This window comes from Chenopodium album, chromosome 23 (genome assembly GCF_948465745.1).
Source record: "Chenopodium album chromosome 23, dcCheAlbu1.1, whole genome shotgun sequence".
In the NCBI taxonomy this organism is placed as follows: Eukaryota; Viridiplantae; Streptophyta; class Magnoliopsida; order Caryophyllales; family Amaranthaceae; genus Chenopodium; species Chenopodium album.
Genome location: NC_137856.1, coordinates 26,586,922 through 26,593,481, shown reverse-complemented (window position 1 = coordinate 26,593,481; position 6,560 = coordinate 26,586,922).

Here is a 6,560-nt window from a genome sequence, read left to right as displayed (position 1 = left end):
CAGAAACGGTTGATATCTCAAAAGATCCAACCATTAAAAGAGAAGTTAAAATCGGACTAACGCTAAACAAAGAAGAAAGAACCGATTTGATTAATCTACTTAAATAATTTATCGATGTATTTTCTTGGTCATACGAAGATATGCCAGGCATTAATAGAGAAATAGCTCAACACACCATACCATTAATTCCAGGAATGAAACCTGTAAAACAAAAGTTACGTCGAATGAAACCCGACGTGGCCCTTAAGATAAAAGAAGAAGTACAAAAACAAATAACTGCAGGTTTTATCAGGGTATCCAAATACCCCGAATGGGTCGCCAATGTTGTCCCAGTTCCGAAAAAAGATGGTAGAGTTCGAATGTGTGTCGACTATCGAGATTTAAATAAGGCAAGTCCAAAGGACGACTTCCCTTTACCACACATCGATATTTTGGTAGATAATACAGCAAACCATGCACTTCTCTCGTTTATGGATGGGTACGCAGGATACAATCAAATCCTCATGGCCGAAGAAGATATGGAGAAGACAACATTCATAACACCTTGGGATACTTATTGCTACACGGTAATGTCATTCGGGTTAAAAAACGCGGGTGCTACTTACCAACGAGCAGCAACTGCCCTACTCCATGATATGATGCATAAAGAAGTGGAGGTCTATGTGGATGACATGATTGTAAAATCAAAAGACCGCCAAGGACACCCAATAGCCTTAAAGAAGTTCTTTGAAAGATTAAGAAAATACAACATGAGATTAAACCCCTCCAAATGTGCTTTCGGAGTTACCTCAGGGAAACTCTTGGGATATGTCATAAGCTCTAGAGGAATAGAGATAGATCCCACCAAAATTAAAGCAATCATGTCCATTCCATCGACCAAAACCGAAAAGCAAATTCGAGGATTTATTGGCCGGTTGCAATACATAAGTAGATTCATATCCAAATTAACCACGATATGCGAACCAATATTCAAAAAGCTTAAGAAAAATGTACCGATCCTATGGGACGATGAGTGTCAAAAAGCCTTTGAGAAGATCAAAGTCTATCTCTCGAATCCTCCCGTATTAGCTCCAGCACTCCCCGGAATACCTTTAAGACTATACTTAACTGTCACAAAGGAAACAATGGGAGCTATGCTTGCACAAGAGGTAGAAAGCAAAGAAAATGCTATTTACTACTTAAGTACGAAAATGCTCGAGTACGAAACACGCTACACACCATTGGAAAAGCTGTGTCTCGCGTTGGTGTGGGCCACAACTAAATTGAGACATTACATGCTCGTGCATACCGTTTACGTAGTCTCACGAATGGATCCCCTTAAATATCTATTCGAAAGATCTACGCTTAACGGGCGTATCTCAAGATGGATAGTAAATTTGGCCCAGTTCGATATAAGGTTTATGCCTCAAAAGGCAATTAAAGGATCAGTGGTCTCGGATTTTCTAGCAGATTTTCCAATAGAAGATTCAACACCCTTAGAAGAGAATGAATTCCCAGATGAAAGTTTAATGATGACAGAGGATGATACATGGACTCTATATTTTGATGGAGCCTCGAACAAAAAGGGATGCGGCGTAGGAGTTTTGTTAGTATCACCAAAAGAAGAACATGTCCCTATATCCATCAAACTAGATTTCGACGTCACCAACAACGCAGCCGAATATGAAGCATGTGTGGTAAGCCTCGAAACCGCTTTAGCCTTAGGTGTAAAGAAACTCCGGATATTTGGACATTACTCCCTAATTATTAATCAAATTTCCAAAAGATGGAAGGTTAGGAGTGAAAGCTTAGCTCCTTACCAAACGTATTTGGAAACTCTCACTGATCAATTGGAAAAAGTGGAATACACTTACCTACCTAGAGAGGAAAACCAATTCGCCGATGCCTTGGCAAGACTAGCCGCAATGGTTAGAATACCTAAGGAAATTGAGCAAATGCCTTTAACCATAGAAAAAAGGCACAAACCAGCATATATCTAAGCTATAGAAGATGACGAAGTAATTCAAGAAGAGGAGCCAGAGGAGGAACCATGGTTCATAGATATATTAAATTATGTCACCAAAGGGGAATATCCTCCTCATGCTGACAAAAGAGCGAAAAGAGCATTAAGACTTTTAGCTTCCCAGTTTGTACTCATAGGAAATGAACTACACAAAAGAGTACCTAAGGGTCGAGCTCTATTATGTGAAGGCAAAAAAGATGCTCAAAGAGCTATGAGAGTAATCCATGAAGGTATATGTGGAACACATGTTAACGGCAAAATTCTAGTCCAAAAGATAATGCGAGAAGGATATTACTGGACTACCATGAATAAAGATTGTCATCAATATGTAAAAAGATGCCCAAAATGTCAAATTTACGCAAATTTGCAACATATCCCACCATCTCTTCTCTACACCTACACTTCACCATGGACTTTCTCTACATGGGGAATAGACATAATTGGAAAGATTACACCTCCCGGAACAGGAGGTCATGAATACATCTTAGTTGCAATAGATTACTTCACAAAGTGGGTGGAAGCACAATCATATGCCAAACTCACCGCCAAACATGTAGCACTCTTTATCGAAAGAAACATAACTTGTCAATACGGAGTCCCGCATGAAATGATACAAAAGTATGGCAGAATGTGAAGATTGCTACAAAAGTATGGCATTCAACATCACCATTCTTCACCGTATAGACCTCAAGCAAATGGAGCACTTGAGGCCGCTAATAAAAATTTGAAAACGATCATTGAAAAAATGACTGAAAATTATAAGGATTGGCCTGACAAATTTCACTTCGCACTGTGGGGTTATCGCACGTCAATCCGAACATCAACAGGAAATACGCCATTCAACTTAGTATATGGAATGGATGTCGTACAACCTGTAGAGTTAGAAATACCTTCTTTACGCATTGCGTTAGAAAGTAAACTCGATGAAGTGGAATGGACTAGAGCACGATATGAAGAGTTAATTCTACTCGATGAAAAACGACTGGAAGCTCTACATCATACCCAATGTTATCAAACCCGCATGGCTAGACATTTCAATAAAAAGGTCAAGACTAGAAATATCAAGGTTGGGGACTTGGTATTAAAAGCATTAAAAAAAAATGTTTTAGTTCCAAGAGGCAAATTCCGGCCTAATTGGTCTGGACCATATATTGTCAAAACAATCCTGTCAGGAGGCGCGGCTAAATTAACTGATATGGATGGCAATGAATTTTCAAACATGACAAACCTTAACCAACTTAAGAAATACTACCCATAGATACTTGAGTGAAACACTCAAGAGAGCTACGTTTGGCCTGATTCCTTAAGTAAAGGATACATAGGCAACCCATACAGGGTACGGCCACTTTAATCTCTTTAAATTCAGAAGCCCCCCAAGCAAAAAATGCATGTCTGCAAAATTTCAAGACCGGCGCCAGAAAATAGACTCTGTCGCCAGACGACAATTTTGTCGCCAGGCGACAGAGCCCAATCGTCAGCGACATTGCATCAGATAGCGCCAGTTTTCTGCAAGTGTCTAGACAAGTTTCACATATTCTAGAAATTTATTCGACTTCCGTATTCGAATTAATTCTCCGAAAAATAAATGTTGTAACTGTTTTCATTGCTTTAATTGAAAGTTAATTAAAATAAAAGCTGAAATTTTATTAATTAATAAAGAAAGTACATTATTGATAAAATAAAAGCTGAAAAAATAACTAAAACAAATTAACTTTGTCTAATAAATCAAAGGAAAAACAATGCTCTAATCTTTTTTCTCTTTCTTGATTCTTTTCCAATTTGTGTCTTCATTCTCTTCCTCTTGATCCATAACCTTTGCTAGGAGACAACCATTAGAAGATCTACACTCTATTTTAGTATAGATAGTTCCTCCCTTCGCTAGGACTCCATGTTTCTTCTCTACCCAAGCTTCCTTCTTAGTAGAGTCGACTTTTCTTTTTCCTTGATTTTTCTTAGAACTCTTCTTTCTAGGCATAATAGGAGTCTTGAATTCAATTCTTTCCCCTAGATGTTCTTTAGCAGGGACCTTTTTGTCACCTAGACGATCCTTCACATTGGTCTTTTCAATTTTGACTTGAGATTTTTGGAATCTTCCATCAAGCCATTGCTTCACTTTATTTGACAAGCAAGGTGGCTCCTTGTGGGTAATCACCTCCCATAAGGGCCTACCACTCCAGTATCCATCAAAGCGCTCAATCTCTTGTGACACAGGAAATTCATAAGGACGGCGAAGATCTCCTGTAGGGATGGTTTGTGCAAGACCATATTGTCTCATAACTCTACAAGGAAAATAAAAGGTTAATCTCGACAAGCTCGGGAGACGACAATATGCTTGGTTAATACAACCAGTCATCGCCTCAATCTTCCACCAAGGAACAATCCAGCTTATGGTAAAGTCACCGGCAGCGAACACCTTGCTCCACTCACGGCGACCTATTTTCAAAAATCGTTTCTTTCGTCGGACTATGCAATTTGGAACATACGTGTGTATATCGTCAGGAGGATTAATAAGCTTCAACCTCTCCATGAGCCATATCTGCAAAATATGTATTTAATTAATATTACAGTGTAAAATAATATTCTTTAGTTCCTGATAAATTAATAATAGCATTATTTTATATGTGTAGTAAAATTGGAGAACCTCTTAAAGGTGCTCTTGAATTCTTTCTTAGTGCATCTAACCATAGCATAGTCTCTCCAACAATTAGTGGCATTGGATTTCTCCTAGATTCAACTTGTTCTATAACAGATATAATTATTGATTGGCCTTCATTATCATTACCACTAACTAAGAGCAATTGGTTAAATAAGCAATAAAGAAAAGCCCTTCTCTTATAGACACGGAAATCGGGATTAGGATTATCATAAAAATAATGTGCAAATTCTGTCAAATCAACTATGTTACCATGCACTATATGTTTTAAAGCCGCACCCCTCAAATCAAAAAAGTGTTCAAAATCCTTATAATAATATTCATTGATTCTAGGCATTACCGCAAGATCTGTGGAATAATAACCTATAATGGCTCCAAATTCTTCCGGTAAAGGACATATTTCATCATGAAAAAATCTAAAACAATGAGTATCAATATCCCATTAGTCTATGGCAGAATAAATAAAGTCAATATCAAGACTCATCCCCTTGACTCCAAACATAGCCCCCATATGAGAAAGATCTAATGCTTTTTTGTCTTTATCAGTTAAATGATGACACCATTCATCCATGTATCACAAAAAAGTTCTTTTAGCTAAAGGCATGATTTCTATTAACTAATTAATAAGTTGGTTAAATTATGCAGTAAACGGATGATTCGAGGGCTATTTATAACTTTTTTTCATGACAGACTTCAATTCCTGTAGGAAACAGGAAAGCGTGTCTGTCGCCAGGCGACAAAATTGTCGCGTGGCGACAAAGGCTGTCGCGTGGCGACAGGATGATGTACACGGCGCCAGTTTATTTCTTTGCAGAGACGCCTATTGCGCGTAGGAAACCGTGTTTTTACATATTTGATTTCGACTTTGACTTGACTTACTGTTCTATTCCTCTTCTCATACCCTTAATATTATTATTATTTTATTGTTATCTTTATTATTATTATCGTCATTATTGCTATTATTATTATTATTATTATTATTATTATTATTATTATTATCATTATATCATATTAAAGCTTAATTAATTTTAAGCTTATCATATTTTCTTCCTTCATTTTCCTTTTTTCATTTCTTTTTTGGGGGAGAGAGTCGGTACCCTCCACTAATATTAAAAATGACGGAAAATTTCGCAAAAATTACATTTCATCACACACTTATATACACAACACATTCGTTATAAAATAATAAATTAGGCAAATAAAATATAAAATAAATAATAAAATACATATATATACAATGTCTAGTACATGAATCATATGAACACAATAGATAAAGTCCTACAAAAGTCAAAAAATAAAATAAACACAGGAACAACTATGGCGCCGGAGGTCGTAAGTCGCGAGGAATGCCGAATGTATCGAAAAATGTCCTACTCCGCGGAGTATGTCCATCATCGTCCCCTGAACCACCAGGCGGCGCGAACTTATGCTCAGGGCCAGGCCACCTAATCTCACCCTGAAACCCGACGGAAAGAGGCTGGGGCTGCAAAGGCTGCTGCGACGACGAGCCAAACTCATACGTCCCACCACCCATCCCACCTCGAACGGTCGGCCCGGTCAGAATGTCCTCAGGTGTTGACGCCGAATCCTCTACAGCGGCGGCCTCAGAACGACCACCTCGACCACCGGAAGTAGTCCGGCGACGCCTCGAGTCGGACCTAGTAGTCTCCCTCCTAGGCTCGGGCCTCGATCGAGTGCGTGGAGAAGGAATAGGCTGCCCCTGCAAAAGCAAATCAAAGTTAGCAAATGCAACGAAAATAAAGTCAAAAGTAATAAAAGAAAAAGTAATACCTCCTCAGCGTCATTGCTACGACAGGTAGCACGGTTCCACAACCTCACAAGCTGGCTGCGAAAGGCGTCAATGCACCTGGCCATAGCCGTCACCACCTCACGAGAGAACTGCCA